The sequence below is a fragment of the Phascolarctos cinereus genome, unplaced genomic scaffold, assembly GCF_003287225.1.
Source record: "Phascolarctos cinereus isolate Bilbo 61053 unplaced genomic scaffold, phaCin_HiC Scaffold_1;HRSCAF=81, whole genome shotgun sequence".
Classification (NCBI taxonomy): domain Eukaryota; kingdom Metazoa; phylum Chordata; class Mammalia; order Diprotodontia; family Phascolarctidae; genus Phascolarctos; species Phascolarctos cinereus.
In genome coordinates this window covers 156,932,040-156,954,436 of record NW_027555514.1, presented here as the reverse complement: position 1 = coordinate 156,954,436, position 22,397 = coordinate 156,932,040, and the positions used below count along the sequence as shown (strand labels likewise).

Genomic DNA, 22,397 nt, shown 5'->3' with positions numbered 1-22,397 from the left:
TTCCATTTAAGAAAGGTACATACATTAGTATAAGCTATACAAGTGGTACAAAGTCTCACTCTGTATATAACAAAAATAACATACAGAACGTAATGTTTGAGCCAAGATGCCAGAGCAACCAGTAAACTGCTGCAACTCTCCCATAGTCACTTCCAATCAACTATAACACAGAACCTCCAAACAAATCCTGAACAGCAAAACCAGCAAAAAGACAGTGTGAAATAATCTTTTAGCCCAAGAAACTTGAAAGCTCATCAAGAAAGGTCCACCTCAGGTAAAAGGGGAGTGCAGCCTAGGATGGGAAACAGCAAACTCCACTTCAACAAACCAACAGCAGATCTTGAATCCCAGTGTAGTGGAGTAGGCAAACACCAACACCAGGACTTCCCACATGCCTTAGCATAACCAGGGGAACCGGAAGTCTCCAGCTCTGAGAACCTCTATGTGCTTTAGGTTTTCCCTGGGCAAACAGGCAACCTCCAGCTGTCAAGCCTCCACATGCTTCAGCACAGCCTTTGGCAAACAGGTAGATGCCTATCCAATGGATGTCTAAGCAAACAGGCAGGCATCAGCCACACTTTAGGATAGCCCCAGACAAACAAGCAGTCTCCAGAGGGCTGACCTCAAATGCTTCAGTGTAGTTCCTGCGAAATGCAGAAATCTCCCACTGGGCCCCAGCACACACCAGATATCACCACTGGGACCTCAGCTCAGTACCAGATAAGTTGCCAGACCCCTACGGCCAGCAGCAGTGCCAGCCAAGCCCCACCCAACCTGAGCAGCAACACCAGATATGAAGTCCTGTGGGTTTCAGGGCAATATTAGTGCAGAACCAAGTAAACAGCCAGGGCCTGTAGCCAATAGCACAACAAGCCAGAGACAGTGTTCTATCCACCTTGGAAAGTGAGCTCAAATTTAAAAGGAAAAAGGCCAAAAAAAAAATGGGGAATGAGTAGAAAAAAAAAACGTAATCTGACCATAGAAAGTTATTATGGTGACAGGGAAGACCAAGACCAAAACACACACATACGCACACACGCACACACGCACACACGCACACACACACACAAACAGAAGAGGACAATAATGTCAAAATACCTATGAGCAATATGCCAAAGAAAATTGGAAAGTGGTCTCAAGCCCAGAAAGATCTCATGGAATTACTTAAAAAAGAGTTTAAAAATCATATAAGGGAGGTAGAAAAAAATGGGCTAAAAAAAATGAGAGTAATGTAAGAAAAGTATGAAAAAAAGTTGACAGCCTGAAAAATCATTAAAAAGTATAACTGGCCAAATGGAAAAGTACAAAAGTTAATCAGAGAAAACAATACCTTAAAGGTTAGAATTAAGCAAATGGAAGCTAATGACTCTGTGAGACTTCATGAATCAACCAAACAAATTTGAAAGAATGAAAAAAAAATGGAAGAAAATGTAAAATACCTCATGGGAAAAAAACAACTGACCTGAAAAGTAGATACAGGAAAGATGATATCAAAGTCATTGGACTCCCTGAGAGACAAAATCAAAAGAAGGACCTGGACAGCATTTTTAAGCAATTATCAAGGAAAGCTGCCCTGATGTCCTGGAACCAGAGTGCAAAATAGGCATTGAACAAAACCACCAATCACCTCAGAAAAGAAATCTCAAAATGAAAACCCGAAGGAATATTATAGCCAACTTTCAGAACTATCAGGTCAAGGGTGAAAATAGTACAAGTGGCCAGAAAGAAACAATTTAAATATTGAGGAGTCACAGTCAGGATCCTACAGGACCTAGCAGCTGTAACATTAAAGGATCAGAGGTAATGGAACATGATATTCTGGAGGGAAACGAAGCTAGGATTACAACCAGGAATTGCTTTGCTGGCAAAATTAAGCATACTACAGTGAGGGAAAATATGATCATTCAAAGAAATAGAAGGATTTCAAGCCTTCATAAGGGGACCAGACATAAACCAAAAATTTGACCTCCAGTATCAAAACCCAAGAGAAGCATGAACAAGTAAAAAGGGAAAAGAAAAAAAAATCAGGGATTGAATAGAGCTAAACCATTTACATCCCTATACAGGAAGGTGATACTTGTAACTCTTAAAAATCATATCACTAACAATACACATTAAAAGGAATATACATAAACAGAGGATGGGGTATAAAGTGAATTTTGGGGAATGACAAAAATTAAAGGATAAGAAATAGGAGTGCAAAAGGTGTGGATGGAAGGAAGAGGTAGACTGGGATAAATTATGTTATGTGAAGAAGTGAGAAATATCTATTACAACGAAGGGGAAGATGGGAGATGGGTGATGGGTATTGCTTGAATCTAACTTTTATCAATATTGGCTCAAAGAAAGAATAATACATATAATCAGTTGAATATTGAAATCTCTCTTACCCAACAGGGAAGTAGGAGGAGAGGAGATGAAGGGAGGAGGGAGGAATGACATAAGGGAGGACAGATCAGAAGAAGTGGTAGAAGCAAAACACTGGTGAGGAGAGAAAGGATGAAAGGAGAGAGAGGACAGGCAAGGGGAATAATAGGATGGAGGTAAATACAAAGGTAGTAATCATAAGTGTAAATGTGAATAGGATGAATTCTTGTATAAAACAGAAACTGATTAAAAACAAAACAGAATCCTACAATACGTTGTTTACAAGAAACAGACTTGAAGCAGAAACACACAGAGTAAAGATAAGGGGATGGAGCAGAATCTATTATGCTTCCGCTGAAGTAAAAAAAAAAAGTAGGGGTAGTAATTCTGATCTTACATGATGTAAAAGCAAAAATAGACCTAATTAAAAGAGATAAGGAAGGAAACTAATTCTTGCTATAACGTACCATAGATAATGAAGCAATCAAAGAAGAAGAGTAAGAAATATTCTGCCTGCCAGGTCTATGGGGAAGGGATTGCCAAATAAGACATAGAGAGCATCATGAAGTATAAAATAAATCATTTTGATCATATTAAATTGAAAAGATTTTGTCAGACAGAACCAATACAACCAAGATTAGAAGGAAAATAGAAAGCTGTGAAACGACCTTGACAGGAAGTGTCTGATAAAGGCCTCATTTCTCAAACATATAGAAAACTGAGTAAAATTTATGAGAATAAAAACCATTCCCTAATTAATAAATGGACAAAGGATATGAACAGACAGTTTTCAGATGAAGAAATCAAATCTATCTATAAGCATATGAAAAAGTGCTCCAAATCACTTTTGCTTAGACAAATGCAAATTAAAACAACTGAAATACTATCTCACACCAATCAGATTGGCTAATATGATAAAAAAAAAAAGAAAATGGTAAATGTTGGAAAGGATGTGGAAAAATGGGGTACTAATGCACTTAGTGGAGTTGTAAGCTGATCCAACCACTCTTCAGAGCAATTTGGAACTGTACACAAAGGACGACCAAAGTGTGCATACCCTTTGATCCAGCAATAATATTACTAAGTCAATATCCCAAAGAGATCATAAAAGAGGGAAAAGGACCTAGAGGGGCAAAAATATTTATAGCAGCCCTTGTCATGATGGAAAAATATTGGAAATTGAGAGGATGCCCATAAACTGGGGAATGGATGGACAAGCTGTGGAATATGAATGTAATGGATTATGCAGTAAGAAATGATGAACAGGCAGATTTCAGAAGAACCTGGAAAGACTTGTACAAACTGATGCAAAGTGAAATGAGCAGAACCAGGCAAAACATTGTACATAGTATCAGCAACATTGTGTGATGATCAATTATGAATGTCTTGTCTCTTCTCAGCAACACAATGATCCACAAGTACACATGACTCACAAAGGAAAATTCTATCCATATCCAGATAAAGAACTGACAGATTCAGAATGTAGATTGAAGCATATTCTTTTATTTACTTTATTCTTTCTTATGGTTTTACTTCCTTTTGATCTATTTTTTTCCACAACTGTGACAAAATATGGAAATATGTTTTACTTGATACCATATGCATAAACTGTGTCAGACTGCCCTTCACTTTCAGAAGATGGGAGGGGAAGGAAGGAGGGAGAAAAATTTGGAATTCAAAATCTTACAAAAATGAAAGCTATTTTTTTTTCTTAATATGTAATTTGGGAAAAATAAAATGCTGCTTAAATAAAAAAAGAACTTAAAGTTTATTGAATGTGTTATGGTCATACACTACCTAATGTAAGTGAGTGCTTTCACAAAAACACAATTTAAGGCAAAACAATATGATAGGAGGTAGCCAACCCACAGGAACAATGTTTAAAATTGAAAAGTAAATTGATTGAGGCTCAGAAGAATTGAAACCTTTGTGTCCAATGATGAGCTTGGATACCTTTTTTTTTTTTTTTTACCATCTTTGCATCTCAAGTGAGTGGCAGAGTAACACACTAGTGATTCATGAATGTTGGACACAGCATGGAATAGTGAATTGAGTACTTGACTTGTTGTCAGAAATACCTGGATTCAAATTTTACCTTTAGCACTTAACTACATATGTGACCATGGGCAGGTCTCTTAATTTCTCTGTGTATTAGTTTCCTCATCTTTAAAATGGGGGTAAAGGAAGAAGGGTGTTAGATTTGGTGGCTTTCCAGGTCCCTTCCAACTCTATGATCTTTTTTAATACTATGATCTTGGTTCAAGGCCTACGTCAGACATTTATTAACTATGTGAGCTGGGACAAGCCCTTTAAATCTTAGTTTTATCAGCTATAAAATAAGGATAATAGCACCTACCTTACAGGGTTATTTAATGGAGCAAATATTATAATACACACATATATACATATATAAGTACATATGTATGTGTACAAATGTGCACATACTCATATACACATACACATATGCAGCAGCCTGACCCAGTGGATAGTGAGGAAGAGAATCATCATTTATGTTGCTCCCAATATGTGTTAGGCACTGGGTTAAGTACTTTGTAATTATATCTCATTTGATCCTCACAACAACCCTGGGAAGTAGGGATATTATTATCTCTATTTTGCAGATGAGGAAACTGGGATACAGATTAAGTGATTTGCCCAGGTCTCATAGAAAGTCCGGATTTGAACTCAGGTCTTCTTACTCCAAGTCTAGAATACATGATGCCTATGAAGCAGCTGGTGGTACAATGGATAGAGAACTGCACTTGGAGTCAAGAAGGCCTAAGTTCAAATATGTCTCAGACACTAGATTCACGCAAGGCCTAAACTTTGTCTTCTTCAATGTCCTCATCTGTTAAATAGGGATAATAAGAGCACCTGCTTCTCAGAGTTCTTGTGAGTATAAAATGAAGTAATATTTATTAAGCATTTTTCAAACCTTAAAGCACTATAAGTGCTAGTTATTATAACTGTCAACAACAACAACAACAATAATAATGTATTTTGCATACCTTAGAGCTAGATAATGCCAAATGTCATTATGATTAGTTCTGATTGTGATATGTCAATGAAGATACTGATGATGTGTCAGGTTATGACTCATGATATGACTATGCATGCATTGTCTCATTTGAGACTAACAATAAATCTATGAAGTAGAGAGTATAAATGTCATTAGTGAACCAGTTAGGGGCTGTAGCAGATAGAATATTGGACTTTGTAAGTCAGAATGGGCTGAATTTGAATACTGCCTCAGATACTTACTAGTTGTGTGACTAGGCAACTCACTTAACATCTCACTCTACCACTATTTCTCTATATTTAAATAAGATATAATGACAGTAGTACTTGTAATGATGAGATGAAATAAGTGAACATTACTCTGAAAATGTTAAAGTGCTATACATGTTAGCAACTTTTATTAACTCTTTCATAAAACTAGCACAATGCTTTGTACACTTCGAGTGCTTTAAAAATAACATTGTTGATTAACTTATAAGGGAACTGAGTCAAAGAACAGCTTAGAGATTAATTTAAATTCAAAGCAATAACTAATGGATGAATAACTTAATATTTCTCAAACTCAGGTCTTATGCCTCCAAGTCCATTGAACTTTCCACTAGAACACATTATGTCCCTAGGAACTAAACCTGAGAGAAGCATTCTCATCAGACAAAAGAATGTTGCACCAAGAAGAACCACTACTATTCATCAAACTATTTAATTTAATTGGTAGGAAATCTTTGTCAGGGCAATTATTAGCAAGCTTATATTAGTGGCTGCCAATAAAATCTAGTTAGCTCAGGAAATAGTGTCAGTTTTTGAGATGGTGCACATTTTTCTCAGGTCATTATAAAAGCTAAATAGGAATAACAATATGGCAAAAAGAAAATTGGAGCTGATAAAATTTCTTCTTAAATTAAGGTATAAAAAATTTGATGTTCAGTGTAACAATGGTGGTATAGTAGCAACAGATGAGTCTTGTAGTCACATAATGTGATTTGCAGTTTGGCCTGTCATTTACAATTTTTTCATGGGCATTTAACTTCTTTTAGCCTTAGATTTTCATGCAAAAAATGAGAATAACAATGATAATAATATTTAATCTGAGGAGTAATGTATGCTAGTGACTCTAACTTTGAATTCAGGAAGACCTCAGTTCAAGCCTTGCCTCTGGCAAATAATAGGTGTCTGATAATAGGCAAGTCAGGTAGCTTCTCAGTAAAACAGGGAATGCACTAAGATTTTAAGTTTGAGACAATTGCATTTCTGGAAGATAATTTGACAGTGACAGCTCCCAATGCCAGTGAAATCACAGATGCAGAGTAAAACAAAACAAAATAACCACAGCAAACATATAAATATATACTATGTACCTCACCATTTTGTTAGGATTGGATGATAATTAAATAAACATTTGTCATAAACTTGGCCTGACCTAGATTATTCCCATGATAGTCTAGGTGCAAAATTAAAATTAAATGATACCCTCATTGTCCAATTTTCTTAGCTATGGCAGAGGAAAGACATGCAAAGCAAGAAAGTGATCTTAAGGAGAAAGCATTGATTCCCAGTGTTGTATCATATTTGTGTCTGCCAAATGGAAACAGTGTTACTCATGTTTCTTATCTTTGTTAGCAAGCCTTATGGAAGAGCCTTAGCCACTCATTTCCTGACTGTATTGTACCTAGGTACAAAGAAAGCTTCCTGAAAGGCCCAAACCTGTGCCAATTAAAGAATAAGATTTCAGTTTCAACACCTTTAAAGGAAAAACTAGACTAACTGAAGGGGCTATGAGTTGGGATTATCTTTACATAAAAGATTTTTCTTGCAGCACATTATTATCATATTTCACAGTATAAATGGAAACTATTATACATATGAGATATTATGGCAGGAGTCACATTTTAACTTAGTTAAAATGTCTTGTGCTCTTTCTCTCTTCCACCCCTCTGCATAAGAAAACTAAAGAATTTGATAATGAGAACCTGTGGGTACTCCAAAATTCTGGACATTTCCTAGAAGACTGTGATGTAAATAAAAAATTCTTTCTGTGTTTTGTGTCATTTACATGTTTGACATTTGGGGGAAGCCTATGGACTACTTTTCAGAATATTTTTAAATACATAAAATTAAATGTATATGACTGCAAAAGAAACCAATTGTGTTGATGTGTGTGTATGTGACACATAATCTAACAAGTTCATAGACTCCAGATTAAGATCCCCTGAGTTACATGGAGGCTGACTAAAAGCAAATTCACATTTGGAAATCATGTTCATGTAGCAAGTTCTGAGTGTATATTAGACAGTCTCCTGAAAGAGACAGATGCCTTAGTGAAGATGATATTTTATTTTTCCTGTATTGGTCTGGACTTGTTACTTTACCAGAAACTCTAATGAAGAAGTTCCCCTTGCAATGAAGATAGACTACTTTATTATTATTTTTGGTGTTAAAGAATTACCTGAAACATGGTTGTGGTATTGAGGAAGCACTCAGTCAAGCTCTCTCAACATGCCTATCCAAACAATTTTAAAATAAGGCCTCAAATGGAATTCTAGAGTGACAGAGGCACCAAAAGGTCAGGGTGAGGTGGTTTTTTTCATCCAAAAACAACTGAGGAGATTGGAAGGAAAGACTTGTGACATGGGAGTGGAGGCTGGCCCACAGCCTACGTGTATGCAACTTAAACAGTGGGACTTGGTTGTTGTGACAGCAGCATCATGAGCTCGAGGAACTCTCAAGCCAGATAATGGTCAGAAATACTTGTCACATAGTCAGAAAGAGATTACAGAGGACTCATGTATTATCACTGGACACAGGACCAGATACTGATTGGCTGTTTCTTTGTCTACAACCTGTTCTGGGTTATAGTTCAAGTGTAGGGAGGAACATTTTTGGTAAAGAGTGAGCAGGTGCCCTGAGTAGCAGTATCAACTTCAATCCCAAGTGATCAGGGGCCCTTACTGGGTATGTATCAGAGACCTATATTGAATTAATTTTTGTACTATTTTGCTCTCAAAAGGGTTTATTTAATATTTCTACATTTTCTACATTGGGTTGTGAAGTATTTATGCCCTAGTACATGGACAATTTTTGTGAAAAAAAAATATGTATACAAGAGAAAAGGGTATACTTATTTGGATTCACATATATTTTTTCTCCAGAGGTCTGTGATAAATAAATTTCTTAAACTCTGTTCATCTCCTTAAATTGTTCTTATTCATTTTGTGGTTAGAATTATCCAGTTTGAGAGGGGAAAGTTGAGGTCCCCCATTTACTATTTATTTCCTTCTATAATACATGAACCTTTTCTTTAAAAATTTAGAGGCTATGCCATTTGTTGCATATATGTTTAATATTGATATTACTCCATTGTCTGTGGCTCCTTTTTTCATCGTTAATTTATTTATTTTTGGTTTTCACTTCCACAAGATTTTGAGTTCCAAATTTTCTCCCCATTTTTCCCCTCCCCCCAATCTCAAGACAGTATGCAGGGACCCCTTCCCTTAATCTGCCCTCCCTTCTATCGCAACCCCACTTCTCTTATCCCCTTCTATGTTAATGTAGGACAGCATAGATTTTTAGACCTCATTGCCTGTATATCTTATTTCCCAGGTACATGTGAAAACAATTTTTAACATTTGTTTTTAAAACTTTGGGTTCCAAATTTTCTCCATTCCTACTTGCCCACCCACCCTCATTGAGAAGGCAAGCAACTCAATACAGGTTATACATCTGATGTCATGCAAAACACTTCCGTAGTAGTCATGTTGTGAAAAACTAACTATATCTCCCTTCATCCTATCCCCCCCTTTATTCTATTCTCTCTTTTAACCTTGTCCCTCCTCAGAAGGTTTTGCTTCTAATTATCACTCCCCCAACCTGCCCTCCCTTCTACCATTCCCTGTTTTCTTATCCCCTTCACCCCTATTTTCCTATAGAGTAAGATGGATTTCTATACCCAATTGAGTGTGTGTTATTCCTCCTTAAGGCAAAACCAATGAGAATAAGATTCACTCATTCCCTCTCACCTTTCCCTACTTCCCCTGCACCGTAAAAGCCTTTTCTTTCCTGTTTTATGTGAGATAATTTACCCCATTCTACCTCTCTTTCTTTTTCTCCTAGTATAATCCTCTCTCACTCCTTAATTTTATTTTTTATATATCACCCCTTCATCTTCGATTTACCCTGTGCTCTCTATCTATCCATCTATCTGTTTATACATATATTTTACCCTCCATCTACCCTAATACTAACAAAGTCTCATGAGTTACAAATATCATCTTTTCCATGCAGGAATATAAACAGTTCAACTTTAGTAAGTCCCTTATGATTTCTCTTTCCTATTTACCTTGTCACGCTTCTCTTGAGTCTTGTATGTGAAAGCCAAATTTTCTGTTCAGCTCTGGTTTTTTCATCAAGAATGCTTGAAAGTCCACTATTTCACTGAATATCAATTTTCTCCCTAAAGGATTATACTAAGTTTTGCTGAGTAGGTGATCCTTGGCAGCAATCCTATCTCCTTTGATCTCTGGAATATTATATTCCAAGCCCTGTGGTCCCTTAATGTAGAAGCTGCTAAATCTTGTGTTATCCTGATTGTGTTTCCACCATACTTGAATTATTTCTTTCTGGCTGTTTGCAATATTTTCTCCTTGACTTGTGAACTCTGGAATTTGGCTACAATATTCCTAGGAGTTTTTCTTTGGGGTTCTCTTTCAGGAGGTGAACAGTGGATTCTTTCCATTTCAATTTTACCCTCTGTTTCTAGAATATCAGGGCAGTTTTCCTTGATAATTTCTTGAAAGATGATGTCTAGGCTCTTTTTTTGATCATGGCTTTCAGATAAGTCTAATAATTTTTAAATGATCTTTCCTGGATCTATTTTCCAGTCAGTTGATTTTCCAATTAAATACTTCACATTGTCTTCTATTCTTTCTTTCTTTTGGTTTTGTTTTACAATGTCTAGATATCTCATAAAGTCACCAACTTCCATTTGCTCCATTCTAATTTTTAAGTAAGGATTTTCTTGAGTAAGTTTTTGGACTTCCTTTTCCATCTGGCCAATTCTGGTTTTTAAGGCATTCTTCTCCTCATTGGCTTTTTGGACCTCTTTTGGCATTTGGGTTAGGCCATATATATATATATATTAAATTTAATTATTTTTAGTTTTCAACATTCATTTCTACAAGAATTTGAGTTCCAACTCATCCCTCCCCCACCCCAAGATGGCATGCATTCTGAATATCCCTTCCCCTGCTCTGCCCTCCCTTTTATCTCTCCCCATCTTCTATTATCCCCTTTCCCTTCCTGTAGGACAGGATAGATTACTGTACCCAATTTCCTGTATTTCTTATTTCCCAGTTGCATGTGAAAACTTTTTTAAAATATGTGTTTTTAAAACTTTGGATTCCAAATTTTCTCTCTTCCTCCCTGCCCACCCACCATCATTAAAAAGGGAAGCAGCTCAATATAGGTTATATATGTGCAGTTATGCAAAACACTTCCATAGTAGTGATGTTGTGAAAAACTAACTCCATTTCCCTTAATCTTATCCTGCCCTTTCCTTTCATTCAATTCTTTCTGTTGACCTTGTCCCTCCTCAGAAGTATTTGCTTCTGATTACCCCCTTTTTCAATCTGCCTCCTCTCTATCACCCCCCTGTTCTCTTGTCCCCTTCTCCCCCTATTTTCCTGTGGTTTAAGACACATTTCCATATCCAATTGAGTGTGTATGCTATTCCCTCCTTAAGCCAAATCCTATGAGGATAAGATTAACTCATTCCCTCTCACCTTTCCCTGTTTTCCCTCCACTGTAAGAGCCTTTTCTTTTCTGTTTGTTTTTTTTGGTGAGATAATTTACCCTATTTGACCTCTCCATTTCTCCTTCTCCCAATATAATCCTCTCTCACACTTTAATTTAATTCTCCAGATATGACCTGTTCATCTTCAACTCCTCCTGGGTCATCTATCTATCTATCTATCTATCTATCTATCTATCTATCTATCTATCTATCCATATCTGTGTGTGTGTGTGTGTGTGTGTGTGTGTGTGTGTGTATATATATACATACATATACATATACATTTTATTTATATATATATATATATATATATATATATATATATATACATACACACATATAATTTTTTCCCTCTAACTACACTAATACTGACAAAGGTCTCATGAGTTATAAATGTCATTTTTCCATGATGGAATATAAACAGTTCAACCTTAAAAGTCTCTTATGATTTTTCTTTCTTGTTTAACACTTCATGTTCCACTTCAGTCTTACATTTGAGAGTCAAATTTTACATTCAGCTCTGATCTTTTCACCAAGAATGCTTGAAAGTCCTCTATTTCACTGAATGACCATTTTTCCCCTGAAGGGTTATACTCAATTTTGCTGGGTAGGTGATTCTTTGTTGTAATCCTATCTCCTTTGCCCTCTAGAATATTATATTCCAGTCCCTTAATGTAGAAGCTGCTAAATCTTGTGTTATCCTGATTGTTTTCCCACAATACTTGAATTTTTTTTTCTGGATGCTTGTAATATTTTCTCCTTCACCTGGGATCTCTGGAATTTGGCTACAATATTCCTAGGAGTTTTCCTTTAGGGATCTCTTTCATAAAGAGATTGGTGGAGTCTTTCAATTTCTGTTTTGCCCTCTGCTTCTAAAATATCAGAACAGTTTTCCTTGATAATTTTTTGAAAGATGATATGTAGACTCTTTTTTTTGATCATGGCTTTAAGATAGTCCAGTAATTTTTAAATTGTCTCTCCTGGACCTATTTTCCAGGTCAGTTGTTTTTCCAATGAGATATTTCATATTGTTTTCTAATTTTTCATTCTTTTTGATTTGTTTTGCAATGTCTTGATTTCTCATAAAGTCACTAGCTTCCAATTGCTCTATTCTAATTTTAAGGAAGTATATTTTTGAGTGAGTTTTCGGACTTCCTTTTCCATTTGGCCAATTTTACTTTTTAGGGCATTCTTCTCCTCATTGGCTTTTTGGACCTCTTTTGCCATTTGGGTTAGGTTATTTTTTAAGTTGCCATTTCTTCATTATTTTTTTGGGTCTCCTTTAGCAAGGTGTTGACTTGTTTTTCATGATTTTCTTGCCTCACTCTCATTTCTGTTCTCAGTTTTTCCTCTGCTTCTCTTACTTGCTTCTCAAAATCCTTTTTGAGCTCTACCAAGGCCTGGGACTAATTTGTATTTTTCTTGGAGGCTTTGGATGTAGAAACTTTGACTTTGTTGTCTTCTTCTGGTTGTATATTTTGATCTTCTTTGTTACCAAAAAAAGATTGTATGGTCTGACACTACTTGAGAGGTTTGCTTATGATCCCAGCCAATTACTTGAGTTTTAAACTCTTTGTTAAGGGAAAGGTCTGCTTCCAATGTGGAGAATGTACTGTCCCAAGCTTCAGGGGTGTGTATGGCTGTTTTTAGAGATACTTGTAGGGACCTGTAAATGTTCAGTTCTTTCAAGGTGGTAGGGACGAGGTGTTTACTCCTTTCCTGGTCTGTGCTTTGGTCTATAAGCGACCACAAGCTCTCTTTTCTTGTCTTGGAACTGTGTGGAGTATTTTCTCTCCACAGCTGCTACAAGCTCCTCCATGCCAGGGCTCCTCCTCACCCCACGACCTCCACCCAGAACTATGACCCAGATTCAAGCACTGGTAAAGCAAGAGATTCCTGCCTCAGCTCTGGCAATGAGATCCCTGCAATGCCTCTCTGATCAGCCACTCCAATCCCTCTCAGTTTGGGCCAGAAGCTCAGGAGGCAGCCACCACCCCAGGGCAGTGCTTTGTGCTCTGTGTTTGGGAACTGGCTCTGAGACCTAGCTCCTCTCTCACCGCAAAAACAAACTTTTCCCACTGCCCTTCTATGTTGTCTTTGGCATTCCCAGGTTGAGAAGTCTGGAAGTCACTGCAACTGCCCGAGATTCAGTCCTCTAAGGCCTGTTACAGGTTTGCTGTGGTTTGAGCACACATTCTTAACTGTGCTCCTCTCACAGCCCCGCATGACATACCTTTCTGATAAACCATCCAGGTTGTCTTGGGCTGGAAATTTGTTTCACTCTGTCTTTCTGTGGGTTCTGCTGCTTTAGAATTTGTTTAGAGCCCTTTTTTATAGGTATTTGGAGGGGTTTAGGTGAGAGCTCAAGCAAGTCACTGCTTTCAGTCTGCCATCTTGGTTCTGCCGGATTAGGCTCTTTTTAAGAAGCTATTTTCCTCAGTATGTTTTGGATCTCTTTCAATATGCTGTTAACTTTTTTTTCCCATGATTTTCTTGCATCACTCTCCTTTCTCTTACCAGTTTTTCCTCTACTTGTCTTACTTGCTTCTCAAAATCATTTTTGAGCTCTTCCATGGCCTGGGAGTGATTCATGTTTTTCTTGAAGGCTTTGGATGTAAGAGCTTTGACTTTGTTGTCTTCTTTTCATTCTATGTTTGATCTTCTTTGTCACCAAAGTAAGACTCTATGGTCAGACTTTTTTGCTCACTTTGCTCATGATCTCAGCCAATTCTTTGACTTTTAAACTCTTAAGGTAAGGGTCAGCTTCCTGTTAAGGTAGGGGTCTGCTTCCAGTGTGGAGAATGTATTGTTTGTGGCAGCTAGGTAGTGCAGTAGGTGGAACACTGGCCCTGAAGTCAGGAGGACCTGGATTCAAATCTGGCCTCAGACCAAACACTTGACATTTACTTGCTGTGTGACCCTTGGCAAGGTACTTAACTCTAATTCCTAAAAAGAAAAAAAAAGAAAAGACACTGTGGTGTCCCAGGCTTTTAGGGTTTTGTGCAGCTGTTTTCAGAAATACTTCTAGGGACCTGTACATTTTCCATTCTTCCAAAGTAGTATTATTAAGGGGGGTGTGGTGTTTATTCCTTTCCTGGATTGTACTCTTGTCTGTAAGTGACCAGAAGCACTCTTTTCTGCCTTGGAACTGTGAGGAGGATTTTCTCTGCACCACCTCTGGAAGCTTCACCACACCAGCACTCCTCATGCCAGGACCACCACCCAGAACTGTGACCCAGATCCAAATACAGGTAAAGCAAGAGATTCCTTCCTCAGCACCAGCAAAGAGATCCCTGCAATCTCCCTCTGATCAGCCACTCAATTCCCCCTCCAGCTGTGGGCCAAGTGCTCTGGAAGCAGTTGCTGCCATGGAGCTTCACCAGGACTGTGGCCTGAATGGCTTCTCTCTTACCAAGGTCAGACAGAACTTCCTTTCCTTATGACCTCTGAAGTTGTCTTTGGTGTTTGTTGGTTGAGAAGTCTGGAAACTGTCACAGTTTCCCTTGATTCAGTCCCCTGATGACTACTCCAGGTTCGCTGAGGCCTAGTATTTCCCTATGCAACCCATGCTGAACTGCATTCCTCTCCCAGTCAGGAGCAACAGACCTTTCCTATCAACCATCCAGTTGTCTTGGGCTGGAAATTTGCTTCACTATGTTTTTCTTTTTTTCTGGGTTCTGTTGCTCCAGAATTTGTTTAGAGACATTTTTACAGGTATTTGGTGGGATTTGGGGGCCTGCTCAAGCAAGTCACTGTTTTTACTTCACTGTCTTGGCTCTGCCTCTCCCCTCTAATCCCCACGGTGTCTTATAGAAGATGTAGTTTCCCACTCATATCTTTTAATTATTTTTCCTTCTTTTCCTTGTTTTCCCCTATTTTTCCTTTTTCATTGTATGAGATCATGATTACTATACCACTTTTTTTTTAATTTCAGCTGAAGCATAATAGATTCTGCCGAGCTCCTTTTTTTAATTTTGTGTGTCTGTTTCAAGTGTGTTTCTTGTAAATAACATATTGTTGGATTCCAGTTTTTCATTCCTTCTGCTACCAGCTCTTGTTTTATGGGTGAATTAATTTCATTTACTTTCACAGTTATGATTACTGAGTATTTTCTTCCATCCTATTTTTTTCCGTTGATCCTTGTATCTCTCTGTCTCTGTCTCTCTCCTCTCTTTCTCTGTCTCTCTCTCTCTGTCTTTATTTGTCTCTCTGTCTCTGACTCTGTCTCTCTTTATCCTGTTACTTCATTAAGTCTGTTTTGAGTCTAAATAGTGTCTTCCTTTATCTGCCCTCCCTTTTAAATCCCCCCAACCTTCTCTTACCCCCTTTCTCCGTTACTGCCCTGTTGGGTTCCCCTCTTTTCTCCCTTATTTAATGAAATTTAATAGAATGAAAACCATGAGAAAACCTATAAAAATTTGTAAGATGCAGACAAAGCAGTATATAGGGGGAAATTTGTATCTCTAAATGTATACTTCAGTAAAATAAAGAGCTAATTAATGAATTGGGTGTGCAACCTTAAAAATTAAAAAAAAAATAAATGTAAAATCTTAAATAAAACATCAACATGGAAATTCTAAAAACAATCAGAGAAATTAATAAATCAGAAAGTAAAAAGGAATTCTGAAGTAATAAATAAAACTAAGCACAACCAATGAATACAAAATTATGGAAATTATTAGGAATTATTTTGTCCAATTACAAACCATTAAAACTTGGCTGAATATATAGAAATAAGTAAACTGCCCAGTTTAAAAGAAGGGGAAATAGAATACTTAAATGACACTATATAGAAAAGGAAATTGAACAAATCATCAATAAGCACCCTGGGAAAAATCCCCAGGAACAGATGGATTTGCAAATGAATTCTACCAAACATTTACAAAAGATTTAATTCTAATACTATATAAAAAATAGGCAAAGAAGGAGTCCTACTCTGTTAGAAAATAGACAAAGAAATAGTCCTACCAAATTTGTTTTATGATGTAAGTAATGCTTTGATACCTAACTAGAGGGAATAACAACAGAAAAAGAAAATTATAGACCAATTTCCCTAATGAATATTGATGCAAAAAAAAATAAAGTACTATCCAAGACATTGGAACAACATATCACAATGATTCTAGACTATGATCAGGGTGGATTTATGTCATGAAATCAGGGCTCATTCAATATCAGGAAACCCATCAGATTAATTGACTATATCAGCTAACAAACAACAACAACACAAATCATATGATTATTTCAATTGCTACAAAAAAGCTCTTGACAAAACACGACATGCATTTCAATTAAAAACCCTGAAAAACATAGTCATCAATGGAGTAATTCTTAAAATGAAAAGTAGTACCTACATGAAACCAAGAGCAAGCATTACCTGTAAAAGGATAAATTTGAAGGTTAGCCAATAAGATTAGGGATGAAGCAAAGATATCTATTATCATCGTTGTTATTCAATATTTTATTAGAAATGGTAATTATAGCAATAAGACAAGAAAGAAATTAAAGAAATAAAAATAGGCAATGAGGAAAAAAAAACCCACCACTCTTTGCAGATGATATGATGATATAGTTAGAGAAACCTAGAGAATCAACTAAGAAAACTAGTTGAAACAGCTAACAATGTACCAAAACTTCAAGATATAAAAGAAACCCACATAAATCATTAGCATTGCTATATACTACCAAAAGAGTCCAGCATCAAGGAATAGAAAGAGAAATTCTATTTAAACTAATGACAGACAATATAAGATACTTCAGAGTCTACCTGCCAAGGCAGATCCAGGGACTGTATGAACAGAATTACTGTTCACACAAATAAATATAGATCTTAACAAATGGAGAAATATTAATTCCTCATGAGTAGGCTGAGATAATATTGTAAAAATGACAACTATATCTAAGTTAATTTATTTATTCACTGTATTGACAAAAAAACCCAAACTACCAAAGAAATATTTTTTTAGAGCTAGGAAAAATAATAATGAAATTCATATGAAAAAAGAAAATGTCAAGAATATCAAAGGAATCAATGAAAAAATGTGAAGACAGCCTAGTAGTTTCAGATTTTTTTATTAATTTATTTTGATTTATCAACAATCACTTCCACATGCATTTGAGCTTAAAATTTTTTTCTACTTTCCTCCCCACCACCCTCCCAAGATGGCACACAATCTGATATAGGCTATAGATATACATTCCTATTAAACATAGTTTCACATTAGTGATGTTGTAAGTAAAAATTATAACTAATAGGAGGAACCACCAGAAATGGAAAACAAAACTCATGAGAAGAGAAAAAAAAATAGCAAAGAGCTATGCTTCAATCTGCATTCAAATTCCATAGTTCTTTCTTTGGATGTGGATAGCATTTTCCATTGTGAGGCCAAAGGAGATGTCTTACATCCTTGTATTGCTGGGAAGGGGAAGTTTATCAAAATCAGTCATTGTGCAAAGTGGCTACTGTTGTGTACAACATTCTCTTGGTTCTACTCACTTCACTCAGCATCAGACCATACAAGTTTTTCCAGGTTTTTCTGAAGTCAGCCTGTTCATCATTTCTTATAACACAGTAGTATTCCACTACACTCATACATCACAACTTGCTCAGCCATTCCCAAATTGATATGCATCCTCTCAACTTCCAATTCTTTGCCACTACAAAAAGAGCTACTACAAATAGTTTGGTACATATCGGTTCTTCTCCCACTTGTATGATTTCTTTGGGGTAGAGCCCTAGAAGTGCTATTGCTGGGTCAAAGGGTATGCACATTTTTATAGCCCTTTGGGAATAGTTCAAAATTGCTCTCCAAAATGGTTGGATCATTTCACAACTCCACCAACAATATATTAGTGTTCCAATTTTGTCATACCTTCTCCAACATGAATCATTTTCCTGTTTTGTCACATTGGTCAATCTGATGGGTATAATGTGGTACCTCAGAGTGTCTTGATTTGCATTACTCTAATCGATAATGATTTAGAGCATTTTTTCATGTAATTATGGATGGCTTTAATTTCTTCATCTGAGAACTACCTGTTCATATCCTTTGACCATTTATCAATTGGGGAATGACTTGTATTCTTACAAATTTAACTTAATTCTGTATGTATTTTAGAAATGAGGCCCTTATCAGAGACAGTGATTGCAAAAATTCTTTCACAATTTTCTACCTTCCTTCTAATGTTGGTTATATTGACTTTGTGCAAAAACTTTTCAGTTTAATGTAATCAAATTCATTCATTTTGCTTTTCATAATGTTCTCTGTCTCCTGTTTGGTCATGAATTCTTCTGTTCTCCATAGGTCTGATAGGTAAAGTATTTTTTGCTCTGACAGTTTGCTTATAATATCAGCTTTTATATCTAAATCATCAACCCATTTTGACTTTATTTTGGTATACAGTGTGAAATTTTGGTCTATGACTATTTTCTGCCATACTCTTTTCTAATTTTCCTAGCAGTTCTTTTTTTCAGAGTGGGTTCTTATCCCAGAAGCTGGGTTCTTTGGGTTTATCAAATAATAGATTACTATACTCATTGACTACTGTGTCTTACATATTTAACCTATTCCAGTGATCCACCACTCTATTTCTTAGTCAGTATGAAATAGTTTTGATAATTGCTGCTTTGTAATACAATTTAAGATCTGGAATTGCTAGGCTGCCTTCCCCTGCATTTCTTTTCATTAGTTCCCTTGATATTCTGGACCTTCTGTTCTTCCAAATGAATCTTTTTATGATTTTTTCTAACTCTATAAAATAATTTTTGGTAATTTGATTGGTATGGCACTGAATAAGTAAATTAGCTTAGGTAAAATTGTCACTTTTATTATATTAGCTAGGCCTACCCATGAGCAATTGATGTTTTTCCAATTATTTAGATATGATTTTATTTGTGTGAAAAGTGTTTTGTAATTGTGTTCATAGAATTCCTGGGTTTGTTTCAGTACTCCTAAATATTTTATAATGTCTACAGTAAGTTCAAATGGAATTTCTCTTTCTATTTCTTACTGTTGGGTTTTGCTGGTAATATATAGAAATGCCAATGATTTATGTGGGTTTATTATATAACCTGCAACTTCGCTAAAGTTGTTTATTGTTTCAAGGAATTTTTTTATTTGATTCTCTAGGATTCTCTAAGTATATTATCACATCATCTGGAGAGTGATAGCTCTTCTCTTAAGGAAGACTCCATTTATACCTATGCTGTCATGTGTTTTTAATAGAAATGGGTGTTGTATTTTGTCAAAAGCTTTTTCTGCATCTATTGAGATGATCATATAGTTTCTCTTAGTTTTGGTGTTTATATCATCAATTACGCTGATGGTTTTCCTAATATTGAACCAGCCCTTCATTCCTGATATAAATCCTACCTAGCCATAGTGTATTATTCTTGTGATAAGTTGCTGTAATCTATTTGCTAACATTGTATTTAAAATTTTTGCATCCAAATTCATTGGAGAAATTGATCTATAATTTTCTTTCTCTGTTTTGACTCTTCCTGGTTTAGGTATCAGCACCATATTTGCATCATAAAAAGAATTTGGTAAGACTCCTTCTTCACCTATTTCCCCAAAAAGTCTATATAGTATTGGAATTAATTGTTCTTTAAATGTTTGACAGAATTCTCATGTAAATCCATCTGGCCCTGGAGATTTTTTCCTAGGGAGTTCATCAATGGCTTGTTCAATTTCTTTTTCTGAGATAGGGTTATTTAAGCATTTTACTTACTCTTCTGTTAATCTGGGCAACTTATATTTTTGTAAATATATAAACATTTCACTAAGGTTGTCAAATTTGTTGGCACACAGTTGGGCAAAATAATTCCTAATTATTTTTAATTTCCTCTTCCTTGGTGTAGCTTCCTTTTCATTCTTCATATTAGTAATTTGGTTTTCTCCTTTCTTTTTTTAATTAAATTAACAAATAGTTGAACAATTTTATTTTTTTTCATAAAATCAGAACTTAGTTTTATTTATTAGTTCAATAGTTTTAATTTCAATTTTATTAATTTTTCCTTTGGTTTTCAATTTGGTGTTTAGTTGAGGATTTTTAATTTGTTCTTTTTCTAGTTTTTTAGTTGTATGCCCAATTCATTAATCTCCTCTTTTTCTATTTTTTTATGTAAGCATTTAGAGATATAAAACTTCCCCTAAGAACTGCTTTTGCTGCATTCCATAGTTTTGGTATGTTGTCTCATTATTGTCATTCTCTTGAATGAAATTATTGATTGTTTCTATGATTTGTTGTTTGACCCAATCATTTTTTAGGATTAGATTATTTAGTTTCCAATTATTTTTTAGTCTATCTTTCCATGGCCCTTTATTACATATAATTTTTATTGCATCATGATCTGAAAAGGATGCATTTAATATTTCTGCCTTTCTGCATTGGATTGTGAGGTTTTTATGCCCTAGTACATGGTCAATTTTTGTGTATGTGCCATGTACTGCCAGAAAAAAGTATATTCCTTTCTATCCCCATTCAGTTTTCTCCAGAGGTCTATCATACCTAACTTTTCTAATGTTCTATTCACCTCCTTAACTTCTTTCTTGTTTATTTTGTGGTTAGACTTATCTAGTGCCGAGAGGGGAGGTTCAGGTCCCCCACTAGTATAGTTTTGCTGTCTATTTCTTCCTGTAACTCCCTGAACTTCTCCTGTAAGAATTTGGATGCTATACCATTTGGTGCATATATGTTTAGTAATGATATTACTTCATTGTCTATGGTGCCTTTTAGCAGGATGTAGTTTCCTTCCTTATCTCTTTTGATTAGATCTATTTTTGCTTTTGCTTTGTCTGAGATCAGGATTGCTACCCCTGCTTTTTTTTACTTCAGCTGATGCATAATATATTCTGCTCCAGCCTTTTACCTTTACCCTGTATGTGTCACTCTTTTTCAAATGTGTTTCCTGTAAACAACATATTGTAGGATTATGGTTTTTAATCCATTCTGCAATCCATTTCCATTTTATGGAGAGTTCATCCCATTCACATTCACAGTTATGATTACTATCTGTGTCTTTTTCTCCATCCTTTCCCCCCATTTATGCTTTTCTTTCTCCTTTTTCCTTTCCCCCTTCACTAGTGTTTTGCTTTTGACCACTGCCTCCTTCAGTCCCTCCCCTTTTATTATCCCTTTCCCTTTTCTTCCCCTTTACTCTTACTGCTTCTTCCCTCCCTTCTTTCCCCCTCCTTTTCTTTCCCCCCTCCCTTTTCTTTCCCTTTTTCCTTCCTACTGCCTATAGGGCAAGTTAGATTTCTATACCTAACTGATTATATTATGCCCTTCTTGAGCCAAATCTGATGAGAGTAAGGTTCAAACAATGCTCCCCCCTCCCTTCTTTCCCTCTGCTGTAATAGGATTTTGTGTCTTTTCCTGTAATGTAATTTACCCTTGTCTGCCTCCTCCTTTCTCAGTACATTTTCTAAGATCAGATTGATCCACTTATTTGGATCCATTTAACCCACTTGATTAGATTTTTTTTTATCATTACATCAAAGTCAACTAATATCCACCCTCTTCATGTATACTCCTTTAACAAGGTGTAATAACAATAAAGTTCTCAAGGGTTGCAAGTCTCATATTCCCTTGTAGGGGTTTAAACATACCGTCTACCCTTATTAACAACATATTGAATCTTTCTGTCCCATTTACCTTTTTATGTCCTTCTTGAGTCTGTACTTGAAGATCAAATTTTTTTGAGCTCTGGTCTTTTATCAGGAAAGTTTGGAAGTCTCCTATTTAGTTGAATATCCACTCCTCCTTGAAAAATGATGTCATTTTTGCTGGGTAATTGATCCTTGGCTGCATTCCAAGCTCCTTTGCCTTACAGAATATCATGTTCCATGCCTTGCGGTCTTTTAATGTAGAAGCTGCAAAGTCCTGTGTAATCCTGACTGTGGTTCCATGATATTTAAATTGTTTCTTTCTGGCTGCTTGCAGCACCTTCTCTTTCATCTGGTAATTTTGGAATTTTGCTATTATATTTCCGGCGTTGTCAATTTGGGATCTCTTGCAGGTGGTGACGGGTCGATTCTTTCTATTGTTATTTTCCCTTCTGGTTCTAGGACTTTCGGGCAGTTTTCCGTCATGATTTCCTGAAAGACGCTGTCCAGGCCTTTTGTTTTTAATCGTGATTTTCTGGTAGTCCAATAATTTTTAAATTGTGTCTCCTGAGTTGATTTTCCAGGTCGGTTGTTTTAATGATGAGTATTTTATGTTTTCA

At 36.0% G+C, this 22,397-nt stretch overlaps 1 pseudogene; it reads left to right on the top strand.

The window, feature by feature from the left end:
• The first annotated feature begins 651 nt into the window (after nt 1–651).
• LOC110217379 (uncharacterized) overlaps nt 652–22,397 on the top strand; it is a 56,322-nt pseudogene continuing 34,576 nt past the window's right edge.